General features: G+C 40.1%; 1 protein-coding gene across 13 annotated transcripts in view; it reads left to right on the forward strand.

Annotated features, from left to right (window-relative positions):
• LOC126915945 (uncharacterized) overlaps window positions 1-20179 on the forward strand; it is a 350506-nt gene that overhangs the window by 109437 nt on the left and 220890 nt on the right. The gene's annotated exons all lie outside the window — the stretch shown is intronic.

Consider the following 20179-nt stretch of genomic DNA (forward strand, 5'->3'; position numbering starts at 1 on the left):
TTGGCGTAATTAACGAGCAATCGCGATTCACATCTGGAACATCACTCTGTCCAGCTCCGATCCGAAAATCCTATCGTGCATACGTGTTTTGTGCAACGAGCGTTCAGAATATTAGTCGAATGGTTGAATTGGTTTCATGCCTTCGCGTAACGTTTGGGAATAGAAAATGAAGGAACGTTTGGGAGTTTGCATGGTATTTAGGTGTCCGATTGCAATTGAGAATGTTTAATTGTTGTTCCAATCGGTTCGGGATTTCACGCGTTTCCAAGTTGTTCGATACGATTCCGAATTGACTGGAATTGTATCCAACGAACGTAAAGCGTCTCATTGGTACGAGTTTTGCAAAAATTTATTAAGGTTTATTTAGTCTGAATGAATAATTTTTGAGATATTTTTTGTACAAGAATTCACTGCTTTTTTTCAAGGACGTTGTCTCTGGGGGAGTTTTCGTTGTAACGAACACTTTGATGAGATAGCAGACAAATACACTTGAAATATAATTTCCAATAGAAGCTCCATTTTCCAAAGAAAATTATACGAATCTGAAACACCTAAACTTCGCTATGATCGAAGCTAAATGAGCTCTTCCATCATCGACCATAATACAGCCACCATGTAATTGTACGAAAATATCATACGTCAAACATATATCGTAGTAAATCCCCATTCACTAAATAAACCCTATTTACCAAAATAACCCGCGCGAATCCGAAACACGTAAATCCAACTTCAATATACCAACCCTTCAGCATCGTGTATAAATACACGTTCACGCGCATACCACCGTAGAAAAAGCGAAACTTTCCACAAATGAAGTTGACGGTAACAACAAGTTAACGACAACAACAAGTTAACGACAAGCAACAGCGAACACGCGTCAGAACGTCGAGGCCAGAGCGGAAAACGTTTCCATGCTATTGGTCCCGGCACTTATGGCCGTCGCTATACCGCCACCACTATCGACGGCAATCCATTTATCGGTCGGCCACTATTAATGGTCCATGCGTACATGGATTAACGTCCATGAGGGCGATCGAGGAAGCGCCCACGCGCAAACTACGCCACCGGTATTGTGGAGTTTTTGGCCGTGGCCACGTAATATCCTCGGCTAGGCCAGTGGGTAAACTGGTTTTGGGGTTGTACGTTCACCATACCGAATCACGACGAACCCCGGACATTGCATTAAATCTGATGGACCGTGTGTGTGCCACGCGCGCGTTCCTGGTTACCATTTCGTTTTAGTTAACAATATGTGCCACACTGTTGAGATTTTACGTGGATCGAAGTACGGGGTTGGTCGATTGTTTGGCGAACCATCGTATCGGGTTGGTGATTCGCTGTCGAGCTTGGTGAAATTGTAACTGGTATTTGCGATCGATATCGAGCTGATTGTAGCTGGTATTGGCTTTCGATTCCTGTCAAAAGTCACGATTCAATGAAACCTCGGACACGCGTGTGGATATTGTTGTAATTGCTCTCGGCTATAGGGATGATACTGATGGCGTATGTCAATGACCATTTTCTGTTATTAATGCTCGCTCTTCCTATACGGAGATTTGCCTGGACATTGAAAGGAAATTTTTGTTGATTCTTTGATTCGAATGTCGCTTTATCGTCACGGAAAGGAATATTTCGCTGAATTTCCGTACGATACATACGAAATACCAGAAGATTCTTTTCTTTTAGAACGATGCCGGTGGATAAGAGGGTTGCAGAAACGACGGAGAAGGAATTATCATTGAGAACGAAGCAGACTGGTCAATTCCAGAAGGCTTACTGTTGCCGGATTCTGTCGTTGAATCGTCTTTATTCTCGATATAATCGTGAAATCCGCCTATTTCTGGCCATACAAATACGCGTTACTGAATTCCTTGGAGTTTACGGTGCATTAAACTCTCGATTAATTTTACCTTGTACCGTGGAAAGCAAATTTCAACAACTTTTAAGCGAATTAAAAAACTGTACTTCATCGATGAGCTGTCAACAAGTTTTCCATTCATTAAGGAAAAAATCCTAGAAGCTCTTGCTCCCGTCTTTCCTTCATTATAGGGAAATTTTTAACATAGTACCTCGGGTAGCGTGAAAAGCAACTTCGACGGCGTAAATTTATAATTATTCACGCTATTATCTTATGACACATAAATTGACGAAGATAAGATTTCTTTTTCCTCGTGTTCAATACTAATTGCATTGCATCGAGCAATGAAACATTTTTTATTTTATAAAAAATAGAGACCTTTACTTTGATCTTTGAGAAGTTCAACTTTAGCGCCACAATTTCATGAAAATACGTTTACTCCGACGCAATGGAAGCCTCGTACACTAAAAAGCAACCCTCCGATTCACGGCTGGCTAAATCGTTCCCCGGTCCCAAGAACGCAATGAGAAGCGGTGTGTAAGTAGTAACGTCCGACTTGTGTCAGCCAACACTCGCGTCCGTGGCATTCTCTTCCAAATATTTGTCGTCCCCTATCCGTTCACCCCTGCGACGAATTAACCTTTCCACCCTCTTTCATCAATTTATTACGCCATGTAAAAGGATCTGTCTAACGTTTTCGCTTTTCTTCCGATGCTCTAACGGAGTGTCAGGGAAAAAGGTCAAAAAAAGAGGTTCTCGGCTCGCGAATGGAAATTAGGGAAGAGAAAACGAGAAAAAGGAGGACAACCTGCTGGTGGACGTAGATAAAACGCCTTTCTCGGAGGGTAACGGAAACAGGCGGCTGGAACGAAGGACGGAGAAGAAGGCCGTGCGAGAGAAAGAGACGACGAGGGGGATGCGCGAGGATGGGATTGAGGCAAAGCTTTGTCCACAGGCGTACTGTTCATTTGCCTCTGACAGAACGGATTAAAGGGATTCGTTCGTTTCGTGGACTGAGCGCGTTCTTCCTCTTCTCTTTCTCGCCCTCTCTCTTCTCGTTTTCCGGGGGTTGGAATTGTTTGCGGGCATCGGGTGCACCGAATAGACGCGCGCGCGAGTCTACGTGACGAAACGCGAGCAGAGGAACAGTCGGGTAAATGGAACGAGCTTTTATGCCACGATACATGCCTTTCACTTCCTTCTCCAACCCTCTTTCCACCCAACCCCTCGACCGCGGCGATTTTCCTCTTCCTTCGGCGAACAACCATAGGTCGCGGTGATGTTTATCAAACGCTGCAAAGAATTAAGCTCGTTACTGCAATTGTTGTTACATTTAACGTTCTAAGAACAGGGTTAGTATCGAAGATGGATAGTCGCGATGATTATTGGGAGTCTTGGGGCTTGGGATATTGTATTCTGTGGATGATGGACATAGTTGATCGAAACGCGATACGATGCTATAATTGCCATATCTTTCGAAACACGAACGAAGCGATAGAAAGGTAATTAGCCGCAGAAGATATTCTCTAGTCTCGTCGTTTCTTTCTCAGAGACGCAAGACTCGCGATCGTCTTACGGAGTTCTTCATCGGCTGGAAATGTTTTATAGCGACGACGCGACGGAGTTGTTTGCACTTCCGTTTCTATTAAAACTGGCGAGTTTGGTCTTGCGCAGACAGTCGCAAAGCAATTACGAAGTTTCTATTCGAAAAAATGTTGTTCTTAGGGAGAGTTGTGAAAGAAAATAAAGAAAGACAAAGATATATATAAATGTACAGCTTTGTTTCTTTTTTCTAAACATTAAAGGAACTCGGTATTTGTAAGTTGTTCGAAGAAACATATTTTTATGGATTGTTGGGCTCGAAATTGACCTATTTAAAGGAAGACTAGTTATCGATCGACTTTAATCGCGAGTCGGTTAATTGCCGGAGTTTTGTCGAAGTAATCAGGGAATATCTTTTGCGCAGTAACCTCGATCATTATAATTCGGGCTTCATCCTTCGTTGAACGCTTCTATTTATAGACGTGTGAATCACGAGATACCAGGCTGAAGATATGTAGTTCCTATATCTCTTGGCTTATAGCTTTAAAACCAGGACAATATGGGTATCGGTAACAGTGGAGAAATTGTGCTTCACCTTCACCGGTATCGTCAAGAGGTTTAACTCGATTTTCTCTTTGGAAATTTTATTCTATCTCAACTTCGCGAGTTTTACTTTCCAGATAGCGGAAACTTCCTCCTTCCGAATGCCTGAATATATTCTTGTCTCAAGAATTCCAGAAAATACAAATTCCTGTGGTGTCATACGGTTAGTTTTCTTTATCCTGTTTGAATTGTCTGTATACCATTTTTACTTCGATCTCGGTGGTTATACAAATTTATACAGTAAGCCCCATTTATATACCACAGATAGTAAGAAAATCAACAAGAAACCCCGAAATCTCGGCTCCGCTTCTCGTTCATACTTACAAAAGCCTTACTTTCAAGAACGTCGAGAAATACAAACTTCTTTATCAAATTACTTACAAAAAAAAAGATTATAAAATACTTTACAAAGTAGCTCCTATATTCTCATTTCAATGCCACGGATTATACGGAAACTAGCAAAACTCTGATTCATCTTCATCGCTGAAATTCTGAACCAGGAGCTGCAAGAAGAATGATTTTTTAAGAAACATGCTCTATGTCCATTCACGTCCCTTCAACTCTTTCACCGTCATTAGACCACGAATGTTTATGCAAATTCGTATTTTTACAAACGCCGCCGAACCACACAAATGAAATTCAACTACAACTAATCAATTTAATCTTCAGATACTATAACGAGCACCTAATCTCCTTAAGACGCCACAGCTGAGCATCCTTCAGATGGATCTTTTACAAACTGTTTATCCATTCTATGAATTTGCGCATTCTTAAGTTTTACAAAAACGCATGATCATCCGCAGTCTAATGATCGTCGTCCATCCATATCCTAAAAAAAAGACCGTTGGTTTCTTAAGAACGGAAGCACCTTGTTTCGGATTCGAAAAATTCTGCCGGATTTACGGAACAGCTCCTATTAAGCAGGGTAAGAGGAGCTAGCTGGGCGTCTTTCGCGAAGCCGATATATCTTTGGTAGCGCGTCTGTCGGCCATTCGTTCTGCTCGTTGGCCAAATCCTCGGGATCCAATCCCGTCCCATTTCACCGTAGCTCTTTTTCGAAGCTGCGCGATCGGCGATTCTCTCGCTTCTTCCTTTGTTCCTGGCCGGAAGGGGATTAGGCAAGGCGGCGAACGAACGTGGAGACGGGAAATGGAAGTGTCAGGGACCGGCCGTGATAATATCCGGCCAACGTTAACTAGCTTCTTTTCCCTAACGCGAAATTATCTTGACCGAGGTGAATCCTGGATCTTAGGTACGACCCATTGGGATCGGTTCAATGGAAGAGCTGGACTAGCCGGGATGGAAATGAATTTGTTCTACCGTCTTCTGTGGTAAACCGTAGCCTACAGCTTGGCAGATTGCGGTAAGGGACAATGTGGATGTTGAGATTTTCTTGTAACCCTTGGTCGACCATTTTTCCGACGCGAATGGATAAAATGGTTTTTGTTAGGTATCTTACAGTCTGTGATATATCCTATTGAGAGATATAGCGATTATTCTGTGCACTTTTAAGATCTTTCTTACAAGTAAGTTAACGTAAGTAGAACGTCTTTTTAAAAAGTGGTAGAAGCTTGTAATGATCGGACAGAGTAGCGCGTGGTCGAATCACTTTCAATCGGACAAGTATAATCGATACGAGGTTGGGTAGGCAAATTTTCGAGAACTAAATAAATAATTTGAGAAATTATTTACCATAAATCGTTCGGAAATAGAATAATTTCGGGCCGTAACGTAACTAACAACAACCCTTAAGAACGCATTGTTAACAAGTGAATTTTCATGCTTCCTAGAGGGAAATATTCTAAATAAGCTACGGTCTTGTAAAGATAGTAGATGGATCACTTTGGAGCTTATTTACCTCTAGTGTCTCTTAAAAGCTGTATTTTCTTGCTTTCTAATTTCCATCGTTAAGGTTTTACGAGTAAAAGACGGTTAAGCGATCAACACGAAGAGATGTTGAAGCTTGGACGAGTTTCTTTGTCCTTTCTCTTTGTCGCTTTTATCGAGTAGGATTGATATTAAAGATCTGGTAGAACGTCCAAAGACAGGCGGAGAATTTCGTTTCGCTGGGAACGAATTTATCGGACATGGTTGCATAGTTTGCGTAAAGCTAGCAGCGTGGATCCTGTTTGGCGCAGCTTGGCGATCGCTAGAGGAACGTGGGCTCGTTACGACGCTCATAGAACTTTAGAAAGTGCTCAGCCGCTTCAGGGGATGCACGAGTTTCGAAAGATACGGCCAGCTTCGATTAATTGTTTCCCAATTTTCTCAACTATTTGATATTTCGTACAATATATACGTACAACTTTCAGAATATGACTGTGAAAATAACGCAGTACAAACCAGGCTTTGCGCTTTAAATATAAAATAATACAAGCTACAATTGCAATTAAATAAAGAAGAGACCAGTGTCGTTGCTACAATAGAATACTCTTGAGAATCAATATTTTATTTATTTTATAAACTTCTTATCGAATAAGCAAATAAAAGTACAGTGTCGTTTTTATAATACAATATGTTTCTCTAAGAACTATTGATTTATTTACATTATATGTTTATTTAAACTACCTTATTTAATCGATTCGTCGTTTAGCTCTAACAATATGCGAACAAGGGGTAAGTACGAACATCTCGTTTGGCGAATTCCAGGGGTGAAAACGTCTCAAGTATTTTTCTCTCGTCGTCCTGGGCATGCACAAGACATTTTTCTATCGTGAGGAACGCTCAAGAAACCACGAAAGAAGAAGGAGGAGTACCAGACAGGACAAAGGCAAAGACGAGGTAAGAAAAAGGGGGTAGAGAGATGGAAACACCCCATCTGATCCCTTCTCGACCGCGAGAGACGTTTCACGGGACAATGAATCGAGCCTCCTACGTGCTTCGACTTTCTTTCGAAATAAAATGTCTGCGAAGATGTTCGTTCCTTAAGAATTTCTGTGGCGCTTAATTAACGAGGCGTCTGCAATTAGCGGATGCTGGAATCTTGCCGAGAAGTCTCGCTGATTGATCAAAAGCCTGTTGCTTGATGATATTCTGAGTGGAGTTGAAGGAAACTTTCGTCGTGTTGGATCGCAGTTTACGAGTGTTTCCGTTTATTATATCTTCATAGTAGGACAGTAAATTTAATAATATCACAAATTTCAAATATTAATTCGTCAGCCGAAAGAATGCCAACGATATTTCTGGCGATTTTGTCAATAAATTTTAAAGATATAAATTTACAATATCCTTTGGCCGTTAAATCTCTTCTGTGACGTAAATACGAATTTATAATATATTTAAATTGTTCAGAAATGACGATCAAAACTTCAGTAGTGGCATTTATCGATCGAAACAGAAATAACGGCACAATTTTAATTTTCCTATAAATTTCGAAAGTATCTTATAATATTCCCTTGCGTTATAAAATCTACGTAACCAAAATTAACGTAAATATACCAACAATAAAATAATGATAATACAAAAGTATCGTTATGTATCAAAGATATCTATGAACCCTGACTTAACGCGGAAGACAATCGGAACTCGTACGAAGAGTATCCGACATAGAATCACGAAGTGAATGATTCTATGGAGAAGCGTAATCCGTATGGAAACGTACGCGTCACCGTAATTTATTCGAGTAGATTAGAACAAGTCGGTTAAGTAGAATCAGACTGTTGCAGTCAGCCGTTGCGCTGGGCCGTGTCCGTTGGAAACGGGCCAATGTTGTTCGAACGCGCGATGTCGTGCACGATACGCCGCTCGAACAAGACCGCAGACACGGCCGTGTACATGGAGCCGTCGACGTTACCCGATACAACCAGTTACAACGATTATAAGACTCGTTATCGGCCATTTGATAAATTTTCGAAACCCGACTAAATCCTCTATAAACGTCTATGTTCGTTGGTCCAAAAAAAAAAACATGTTTTAATGCATCGATGGAGGAAGAATGGACGTGAGTTAATGAAAAATCAAATCTACGAAATAATGTAAGTCGTTTCAACAGTGGCTGGCGAAATTATTTGAAGACGTATGATAAAAAATTTTGATCAGTTTTCGATCTTTTCATTTCTTCGAGCTCCATTTTCAAAGTTGGTATTTTTAAAAGCAAATGCAGAAAACCAAGGGTGGATTCGTTGGGTTCGTTAGTAGCAGCCTGTGGAAACAATGTGAACGTTATGTACGGCTCTTGTTGCAGAATAACTGAATCTAAATTCATAAAGAAAGATGAATTATATTATTTCAAACAAAAGATACACGAAACAAAAGATCGCAAACAAATGATACGCTTCTCTATAATTTTAGATGAAGAATCTGGAGCATTCATACTGACGTTTCATATGTTACGATTTACCGTTGGAAAACAGCATTTTCCAACGAATAAAATCAATAACGACTGACCAGCGATTGTCTAAAACATTGTAACAATTGATTAATTGGTGATTGAATTGGCATTTAGTAAACGTGAAATTACAACTAGATTCGGAAATGAAATATAATGAAAGGTGGAATATTATCAGCGTTCGAAATAAGAACCATGAGTGTGTAAACGAACACTACGATATTCTATATTTCGAAGAAAATTGATCCATTTCGAAGCTTGTACTACGTATTGCAACGATACCCGACGTATTTCCAATAACAATCTATCCGATTATTGTTACATTTTCCCATCCGCCGATCCTTCCAGTATTAGTATCGATTCTATGAGCAACTCTTTCCTCGGTATACTTCGACCTCCTTTTTTCCACCTTTATCTCACAACCCTCCAACGATTTAGATCACCGACAAAGGAATTCAACCTCCTGAGAGCGCGAAACGAAACGAGAACCGACTAGTTTTTCCTTTCGTTGCTACAAAGAAGTAAAAAAAAAAAAAAGAGGAAAGAACGTAACGTAACGATCGATGTATCGTATTGTAGAAAGACAGAAAAAAAGGGACGAAAGATCAAAGTTACACACGGAGAGCTGTCTTCGGTCGTTCGCGTGGAAAACGTGGCTGATCGCGTGATCGTCAGGCTCTCTTTTTAACGAGAGGAACACGCGAGGAGGGCGCACAAACGACAGCTACCGTGAGAAAAATTGGATCTTCCGGTTGGCCGACTGCGTTACAGGCCGCGGTTCGTACCGGAACGACGTCGGTATATTTGCGCGGCTATGAATAATCAATAAACCAGCCGCACAGGAAACGGTAAACAGATGTATCTCCGTTAACCTGAAGCGGGACAAAAGGGAACACAGAGCGAGAGGAAAAAAAAGAGAGGAGAAAGAAAGAGAAGAACAGAAAAAGAATCGACGACAAACGGGAAACACACGGTCGGCCATTTCCAGATTAGATCGCTTCGATTTTTCTGCTGGTTCACGGGTGTCCTCTGACAAAGAGAAGTCTGTTTTATCGGCTATTCGTTCGACCACCGTTTTTCGTCCAGATATACACCGTCAGCCAAAAGTTTCGAACCGCTATGAAAAATTCGTGCAAAATCATATACTTGAGATTCCAGATCCGTATCTTTCAACTTATGAAACAAATCGTGTAACAAAAGTCGTACAACTTTCCTCTACATCGAACTCGAGCATTTAAAGAAAATTTTATCTTAGAATTCCATATTTTTGGAGAAATTTTTAACGAAGGATCTATTCGGGCGAACAAGATTGTATCGTTAATATCAACATTGTTAATTTTGAATTAATAAAACAAATAGCAGGAGACTTTTATTTTTATTATAGGTATACCTTGAAAAATGGTTGTAAACTTTTGACTAATAATGTATGTACATAAAAGTCTGTGGAACTCGGACTGAACATTCTTTAACGTGTGAAATTTTTAGTGAAACCACCCCGTCTGGTTCGATCTGCTCCCAGAACAGTTTCGATCGAATAATCGACCTCGAGATACGAGAATAAAAGAGTCTGAGAGCTGAAAGTTATCTCGATAGTTCCATAGGAAAGTTTTAGAGAACAGTCGTGTTTCTTTCGCGATGGTACCTTTCTCCCATTCCTTCGTATTTATCCTTTTGTAAGGAACCATCTTTTTTTAGCAACTCGAAGCAATTACTTTCAGTCGTTCTGCAGGAAGAAACGCAGTTACACCTCCCTTCCTATGGATGTAGGTCAGGAAGAACGAGTCGAGCGGAGTTCGGCCATTACCGCGTCGAACGTAAAACCGTTTATCACTCGCACCCCGTTTGCATGCCTAACGACCACACTTTCGATTCTATCCTCCTCTTTTTTGTCCCTTTAACTACGACACATTTTTCTTTGAACCTCTGTGTTTCTCCAAGGAATCGCGGAGAAAGGGTTTTTGACGCTTTTTGATTCGACTTTTGACATTTTTTAGGTCATTGGTAGGTAACGAACTTAATTTTATAACATTAATTTCGATTTTATCTCTTTAATGGATATCTGTGAATTTTTTGCATTCTTTCCATAGTAGATATATTTCTAAATATTTTGACATACTTTCTGAGTTTATTTTTTTAGCATTTTTTTTACATGAAAATAGTGGAGAGTTGATATTCAAGCAGTTTTTTCTTTGTTTAGTTAAAGCTTTTTCCGAAGATTGGAAAGGAAATCTTGCAAGTCGATTCGGTGAAAGAAACACTGAATGTAGAAATGTCAGAAAAAGATTTATTGTCTGCGGGAATCGAACTGAGGGAGCCTCGTAATTGTAGTTGGACACGCTACCGCCATTACCATCGAAACCTCTCATTCTCCTATCCTTATAACGTTGTTTTAACTTTTTCCTAGCACACGAATTTATTACCAATCCGTGTCACAAATAATATTTATAGAAACTGATGGGATTTATTTAACCATCATCCAATCCTTTTAATAATACTAAAAAGCGACTCTTTATCTCTATACTACGTATTTATTATTTCCCTACACTTGATAAGTTATAGTTTTAAACCAGAGAGAAAAAACTTCTTTTTAATTTCCGTCGAAATTAAAGAATTCCTTTTCGTTTCTCTCAAGATACAACGAGTCTCCGCTCAAATAAATTCACATTAAAATTAAACAATTAAATCCAAAGCAACTTAAAATATACCCTTAAAACATATCCTACCTTAATCTTCAGTTTGATAAATGGAGCGTGTCTTTCTATTAATCTCCAAACTTTGACAAACTGTTCTACTAATAGACTATCATCTGAGAATATCGGTCAAGATAGAACGAAACCACGAGGCCAAACTACTGGGTTACTGGATAACTCAAACTCAAAGTATTTCCTGTATATCATAAATACAAAATGTAGATCTGTGATCGAAGATCATGGAACAATGAAACGATACGACCGTTTCATTGCTCGGCATGAAATTTTTGAAATGCTTTACTATATTCACAGAAGTGGGAGCGAAGAGGGATGAAAAGGGGATGGAAACGGGGTAAAGTGCGCATTGGATCCGCTTCGCGCGATTTCACCGCGGGTTTCGCAATAAAATTGGGTAATAAGCATTCCTTGGCGAGGCACGTTTCGGAAACGACTGCAGATTTTAACGGGTGGATTTCGAATTACGACACCGGATCGGAATTCATGATACGTAGCCGGTTTTATGGGAGTCAGTTAGATACTAGCGAACCTGGGATCTATCGATTCGCGCGCTCGAAGCTTTCTGGAAAATTGCTGGTACGACGAACGGAATGGAAGAGCGCAGAGGTATTGGCAGGAACTTTTATAGTTTTACGCTTTCCAGCTGGTTACCTGTTTACATGTACAAATATTTGTACTGTAGGTGTACAGATGCGCCGTAGTTATATTTCACCTTCGCAATATATGTAATTTTTTCGTTTGTTATTTTTATCGTTGTTTTTCAAATAGCTGCTCATAAATGGCGTTCAAAATTTTTCTATAATAAAATATTATTCCTATATTACGTTGTTTGTAACATATTTCTTTTATTACCTAAGGATAAAAAATTCTTCATTAATGTATTATAAAGAATAATAATTTTTCCTTTACAAATTTAATACGATTTGAAACTACTCGTATTGCCTCCGGCATAATCAAACTGGTACCTCAACGAACTATAGTCTCGCTAACTGTTTAAAAAATTCCCCGGTCATCCTCCTATTACCATTTCGCAACTTCCAAGAACCTTTTCAAATGTTTATGCAACTCGAGAAAATTCGAAACTTCTCATACTTTTCTCTCCACGATTAAACCAGACTTGAACAACCAAAGTCTGACTAGCTACTCAAAAAATTTATCGAAATCTACGATCATCCACCTATTATCATTGCGCCAAGAACTTCTTAACTCCCACCCTCTTTTCCACCTTTTCTTCTCGTCACAATACATTAACAATTTTCCAGGCATTAGGCACCAAGCGAAAACGTCGTTTTCACGCTCTCCACGGTTTTTACACGGCAACTTGTCGCACGGACAGAAGTCGTTAAGCCTGGTCGACTTCCTCGTGACGGCTCGTTAGATCCACGAAACAAGCCTGGTCCTTACGATGTCGTTTGCCGTGAAATATTTTTCAGTGGACGTCGAACGTGCTCGATGGCTCTGGACGTTCTGGAGCCGCGTAATTTTCTTGGTCTCTGAATGGCTGGGGTGGTTTTAATTCGCCCTCGACTTGGCTGGCCGACTAAACGCGAGTTTTTCGACCGTCGCCGAAACGAATTATTCTTTCGCTTAAATGGGATCCCGTCTTTGTCTTTGGGGACGGTGCTGTGCGTCGATTTTTTCCTGGCGTGTAAACGTGGAGTATTTTCAGAGAAAGAGTTTTTGAAAGAGACGAGCCTCTCTTTGTGTCTTTTCTGCTGCTCCTTTTGTTGGCAGTGTTTCCTTATTTCTTTCTTTTCCTTTTTTTTTTTTTTTTTTTGAGAGGAAGAGAGAAGAGCGCTTTGTCGTCGGACGATTCAAGGCATATGTGAGGGAAAATGAGATAAGATTGCACTCGCGAATTCATCAACGTGGCTAGTTAGCGGAGCTGCGGTCTAAACATGGAAACGGGTACCTTTTAAAGCAGATAGACCAGAGAAATACGGTGAGAAACTCGTTCGAACGTAAATTATTCAGCTTCATGAGACACTCGTTCGTGTTCTATGAATTATAAATTAACTCGACTTCAGAAGAGTTTGTGGATACGATCTTTATACGAATAAAAAGAACTGGAAACGCGTTCGCCTCTGATCAGAGCCAGCGTGGTATCAATTATTGATGACCCTGTCTTTTTCGCCTTGATCTTCTTTCTCTTGAGTTATGAGATTCTCGTGTTGCCTCGAGGCAAACAAATTGCAACTTTATTTCTCAAGATTCTCGTCACAATTACCTTTCTCAAACGATGCTTAATATTCAGTTAGCAACCCTTAATGTTCAGTGATCGTAACAACTTGTCCATGGTAACAATAAATCGTTCTTAATCAATTAACGTTATCAAACTTTTAAATAAAAATAAATCGAACGAACAGTTAGCATCGATGATTCAATAACACTTGTTAATATCTTTTTCACAATGAAGAATCGTCTATTTTAAAACCAACTCTGCCAAAATGTCAATATGTTCGTTTCTAACCGAACAAATAAGAAAACAAACCGCTTGCTCATAGCGAGGCGGAGTTAAACGCAACGTCACCCAGGTCACAATGCGAATCAACTGACTTTCAAGCTGTGGAACAGGCGAAACACCGCAGTTTTAATGGAATGAAAAGCCTCGATTTTCGTCGAGTAGCTTCGCAACCAGGCATGTATATCGGGTGTCGTGAAAACGTAGAAAAGCTCGCTTAGAACTCGACGACTACGCGGCTGATTACTTTTAATTAACGAAGCCCCTAATTGAGACTGCCTGAAATTGCCAGTACTAATTATACAGAGCTGCCGCAATGCTACCTCTGCTAGACGTTCCGAGCGCAAATCCAATTCGCGAGTACCACCGTTGCAATACAATGTTCCTTCTATTGTGATCGATAACGCCATTAAACGACTTTCTTTCACGAATCATGCGAAACACGATTGTAGTATTATCAAGGTGAGACTTGTAACATTTCATATTTTGGTTGTTGAGATGGTTGTGACCGTAATTTTGTCTTTATTTGAAGTACCTGTAAAATATAAATATTACGAATATAGTTGATATAGCGAACACGAATTATTCGCGATATCATACAGTACAATACATTAGTTAGTAAAATTCCACTTGTGTAACAACTTTTCAGAAAAACCTTCTATTCAAAAACTTTGCCATCCAATAAACGATAAGAAACGCGTCTAAGAAAAGAATGTCAATTTCATAAAAATGAAAAGAAAACGCGATGCTAAAGCTATACGATAAATAGTAAAAAGTGCATAAATAATTTAATATAATACGAATTTTATAAAAAGTTTCCGATAGAATTACTACGAAGCTATCAAATAATTAAACGATAACTGAACAATGCAAAAAGATATTCGCTAAAAATCCAATTGTATAAAAACCGTTATGACGATTTTCAATCGTTAACTACATCACAACAGATTCATTATTCAGAAAGCACCAAGCTCAAGTTGGTTTCACTTGCACTCTGTTCACGGGCAATTAACAAACCGTGAACATCACCGTGCAATTTGGCGAGGTTCGCCGGCCAATGGTGCGCCGCGCGACGTGTTTGTACGGCTTCTCCCTCATTATTGTCCAGCGAAGGGATGTTGTAGCAGGGTTAAAGTAACCGACAGAGGAAAGGGACGGGTGGAGAAACGACGTGGAGCAATCGCGCCCCGTGGCGTCGTTTTCTGTCGCCACGGCCTTTATTGCCTTCGATAAATGTGTTTCCACGACCGAGCCGTGGTTCCCTTTTGTCCCACGTTTACACAGACCCAGCTGGCCAGAGCGGATGCGGAAATCGCGGTGGAATCGAAACCGAAGTCCACGGACAAGAATATCCAGCCATATCCAGAGATAGAACCGGCGCCCTTTTTACGGATGTTATCGACAGCAACTTCCTCCACGGTGACGTGGATCGGTAGGATTTGAGAAATCGTGGGGATGAGGGTGGGAACTGTCGCGGATGATGAGGCGTGCAAGGGATTGTTTTTTAAAGGCACCTTTCGTGGATTTAAAAGGATAGGACTTCTCCTAGAATTGGAAGCTTTCGACGAGTGTCTTTTTAAGCGAATTTTCACTTCTGCTCGAAAGTTTTAGGACGCCTATTTTCAACGAAATTTTCTATATTAAAAATCTTAAATTGAATTAAACGGTTGTGGCCTTAGTGAATTATTTATTAGTTTTACGTATCTCTTGTACTTTTGAATATATAACGATAAAAACGATATCCATATAAAACCTATATATGTACGTATAAAGCAATATATAAATGACTTAATTTACGTTTTTCAATAACAAATTTTATTCATCATTTAACTTCTTGGTTCTCGGTAGTATAATAAATCGTTTAATTGATTTATCTATCTTGCGTGTTCTAAGAATATAGGCAAGGGACTAATAGAGGAAAAACATTCGTATTTGAAATTCGGAGGGTAGTTTGTCTAATGAACGACATCTATATCGTTACCGAAGACCGTAAGAATATTGTACGTTCAAACTAGATGAAATACAGAAATCTTCCAAGAGCCGCCATTCACTCTCTGCGCCATTTTTACGTCATTGATCGCGTTTTTTGTAAGAGGAAATGGCAAGAGGAGAATCATAAGGAAGACGACGATGCGAAAAGTACATCGGTCTAGAATCTTTCGATCTGGCGATATATCAGCAAGATCAAAGCGATTTCAGGTCTCTACAGAAACTATTAAATTTCCGGTTGATATCAAAGTAAAGAAGGAGACCGGAAACGTGGTGGTATTTCGAAGTGGTGGTAAATGTTGAACAATTTCAAAACCACCCCTTCCAGTTCAAACAGCTCGAATGCAACTAGCTGGCTGGAAGCTTTTGATACCGTTTTCAACTTCAGCATTTGCAAGTTAGCGAGGCCCGTGTTTCCCAGGCGGTCTCAATTATTTCGCGCGTTTTAACGTCGTGGAATCATAAAAGACACGCGGGCAAGCAACGCGCGACGTGACAAATATTTAATTAAAGGGATTTCAGGGACGTGCGGGGCTTTGAAATTTAGATGGAAATCCTCGAGCAGCGCTCACGACTGACCCAGAAACATCGGATATTCTTTCATCCCCTTCTATCTCGCTCATTTCTCTTTCCCTTCTCCCCTCTGGTCGTTGGCGGCTGTTTCCTGGCTGAAACGACGCGAAGTTTCATCGTCGAGCCTCTGTGTGCGGCTCATGCATTTATTCAGCCTAATTACACACACCGTGGACCGATCAGAAATTCTTCATCCCTCCCGCCAGGAATTTCTTATTCGCTCGTTTCGCCAAGCCATCCGAAAGCAGGATCCCACGCCTTTCAACTTCAACAGCAAGAGAAGTTGTGGCGAAACGTCGACGTCGCTAGAAAAGGTTACCTGGTTCGCTCAAACAGCATATTCGACGTTCGATCGATCTCCTTCTCGCGCCCGTCTTTCGTTTTTTCTCGCCAATTGTCTTCTGAACGACGACGCGATGGTGAAAAGCGGTTTCACCACGCGTTGATGCGATGGAAAGTAGTTCACGTCTGACTCGACACTGAATTTTACGGCACGTTTGCTGATAAAGGGACAAATTTCATTGTGATTTAGACGTTCCTCCCTCTGTGGAAGTTTGCTCCGAGCAGTAACATTATAATTTAACGCGCGATGTCCGCGTTTATCTCGTTGCTACGAAAAAGTGAGGCACGCTTCCGGCCTCGCTACCTCTTTTCCTTCCCTTTTTCGTTGTTATTCCTTCTTTTTTTTTTTTTTTTTTTTTTTTTATTTTTCCTTTGCTCTGGTAAATAGAGGATAACGTAACGACGATGTTGCCGTATTATATCTCTGTTAAAGCGAGATAAACCGGCGCATATTGCCAGGCCACGCATTAAGTCATGGTTTTACAACAACGGTATGGTCGAAAAATGGCGAACCGCGCCGGCTTGAGTTTACCTTTTCATTAGTAGCGCTACCGTGACGATGGAAAACGGGATTAAAATATGGGTGCCGTGTCCGATCTTGATGTAATGCCAGCAATGCTAATAACGCTTGTATTTGCGTAACTTTCTCCTCGTACAATGGAGCTGCGTAATCGACGGGTTAAATACGAGAATGCGGAGAAAAGAAACATGGCGTAGATGTATTCAGGAGAATATTATTAATTAAGTTAATGGCAATTTATATTTTCAAAATATATAATTGGTTTCTGCCGTGCGAAGTTTTAATTGTAGCAAACAACTTCACGGAAAACTTGATAATTTACGATAAATTAGAAGAAACCTGTACAATACCGTACACTATATTTATTTCTTCAATTAATTAAAACGATCCAATGCTAATTACGTTCTATAGTAAATTATCGAGTCTAGTTGATTTTTAAATATTTCCCTGAATATTATCTGTCTCGTTTAATAACCACAAATATGTATTAAACAAATACAACTGAAAAATGACAAATGTTTCTCTGCTCTTGACTCTAAGAAATTCATTCACAAACAACTTATCCTGCTCGTACTTGAAGAAATACAAACTATCATCGAAGGAAGTTTAAATTACAGCGCGCAATTTCGCCGAAGAGCCTGGCAGTCTACGACGAATTACCAATAGTTATTATTAATTACGCTTTTTCTTTCCGACCTTTCGCTACCCCAGAAAAACGCGTTCCAAGTCAGAGAGCGCTACTGCGTCCCTCGTTAACAATTTACAAATGGCAATCCATTAAGACATCCAAAGGGAACGATTTCCATTCGACTAGCTTCCGTGGAATAAAAATTTCTATCCACGGAAATCTCGTCCCTTCGCTCTTTCTCTTTCTCGTCGCTCTTTTTCTCTTTCAAGGATGGAAGAACGCTTCGACGCTTCTTTGCTCGAGGAACGGAAGTCCTCGAACGTCGAATATTCGCCGGATAAATGAAATTTTTCCTCGACTGCTTGCATTAATCGGTCCTCGAGGATCGTGTGCCTCCGTATAATACGAAGAATCTCGCGAGCAAAGTTTCTCCCCGAGGAAAATCTCGCGTTCTTCCGCCACCGTTGACTTGCTCGACGTCAATCACGTCTCCAGTACCATTAGCGATTAATTATTTCCAAGCTTTTATAGAGTCAGCTAACTGGGAAATCAGCGAGGAAGTATCAGTGAGGTAATAATATCGAACATTGTTACTAGGATCAGGAAACGTTGCAAGATAGCGAGACGATATTACATAACGTCTAGCGGAGCCTCGCAGAGCTAAAAGACGCTTTATGACATCGTTGCAAAAGTTGAGAATATCGTGAAACGATTTACAACGTTGTTTAATATCGTAACAAAGCGATAGGAAACCCTTCGTACAGCTTTAAAAGGTTTACACAGGCTGTTTGCTACATTGGCTATCGTCGCATCGTAAAGCTTTAGCGTGTGTTGTCAACATTGTCGAATATAGTTAAATACTATTTGCAGAAACTTGTCCGCTACAACACACCTTCAAATATCTTTGAACTTTGTGATACATCGAAGTAAAGCCATGAAATCCTATTTGTAATATTCACTAGGCAATATTCATCGCGCGTATTTGAGCTTCTCTCGATTCATTTCCATTTTCCGAAAGACTTTTATCGTCTTCCCTTTGACCTTTAATTTCGTTTCAATCGTCCTCCATCTCGTTGATCATTTAATACACATTAATTTAGATTGCTTTTAATTTAACTAATTATTTCAGCCATTGATCTCTCGATGTTATGATCCACGTTACTATATTTTATGCCATTATATCGCGTTAAATAATACGATAATATTACGAATAATACGATGCTCGTTTTCGATCTCGCTTAGCTTTTATTACAACGAAACATTTAATCCTGTTTAGCAAGAAAGCAAAGATAAAATTCGTGCGTTAAGGGATTAATGGTCGGTAACGCTACAAAGCAGCATTCAGTTGGCAGACGGTAAATTCTTTTCCTCTAGTCAATAATCATTACCAATTCTACAAACTTTTCAATCCATCTACCTGAAACTTCCAGTCGAAAGATCAACATCCTCGATCTCGCCCCTGCACTTCGTTTAACGTTTCGCGATTACGAAAAAATGGGGGAAAAATCGCGGAACTCCTGGCTTGTCTCGAGGGACGTGCAGAAATCTCACGATGGAAAGTTTCACGAGTTTCCGGTCGGTAATCATCGAAGAGCGTGGTCAATTGGAAAATTTTACTCGCGGAGTCGGGGAAATTCAATTCGTACACGATCGTTGAACGAATTCTATGGAATCGAGCAGGTCGAAAGAAAGTTCGTAACGCGCGAAACTCATCGGGATAACGTTGATCACGAACTGACCAGTGAACGCAGGCTATCGTTCCAGAAAACAGGCAAACTTGCTTCTCATTGAGTCATTAAACGGCCCGGAATAAATTCTAGTTTACGTCTAGTAAACTCATTTTCGCGGTTGATCAGAATATCGTTCGAGAAACTCGATTTCCTCTATCAAAACGGGGTTTTCGTTTTCTAATTTAATTATTTGTACACGCGAGCACGTGGGGGCTACACATACGTGAAAAAATGAGTTTTCGAAAAATATAGATAGGAAAGCATAGTTGTACAGCAAATTTAAGATAACGCATCGTGGATCGCTCGCTTGAATAACACGTCACTGGCGGAGAAGAGATATATGCGATCCGGAAAACCGCTGGCTAGGGAGGAAATAGGATTTTGGGGAATCTCAGTGGAAATACTTAGACTTATAAGCGTGACATTGAAATAGTAACGATTTACTTGAAGATCTATGTGATGCGTTAAAATCGATCAGTGCAGAGATATACAAATTGTTTGTATGACCATTTCATGTAACAAATGCAGATCAACGACATCATCTATATTCCTCCAGAGACCTCAGATTAAGTAATGGTATTATCGGCGAATAATCATGGCCCGTTCTGCTCACAAGGGCTCACAGAAAAAATCTATTTTTTTCAGAGGCAGCATGTGTTTCCTAAGATAAGGAGACCAGATGAGAGGTGCATATTTCAGATTGGGCCTAACGAGGATATCAGTATAATAATCGAATAATCGATGACTGGGTGAAATCAGAGGAATAACAGAGAATAACAACACAGAATGCATAATAAACTCTAAGACTCTTGAGAATGTTTCTCGAATATTTACAAAGGCAAGAGAGAAGATTAGGCGAGAGTCATAACAGACTACAAGATCAATTATCGTTTACAAC

Source organism: Bombus affinis, chromosome 5, assembly GCF_024516045.1.
Source record: "Bombus affinis isolate iyBomAffi1 chromosome 5, iyBomAffi1.2, whole genome shotgun sequence".
Taxonomy (NCBI): domain Eukaryota; kingdom Metazoa; phylum Arthropoda; class Insecta; order Hymenoptera; family Apidae; genus Bombus; species Bombus affinis.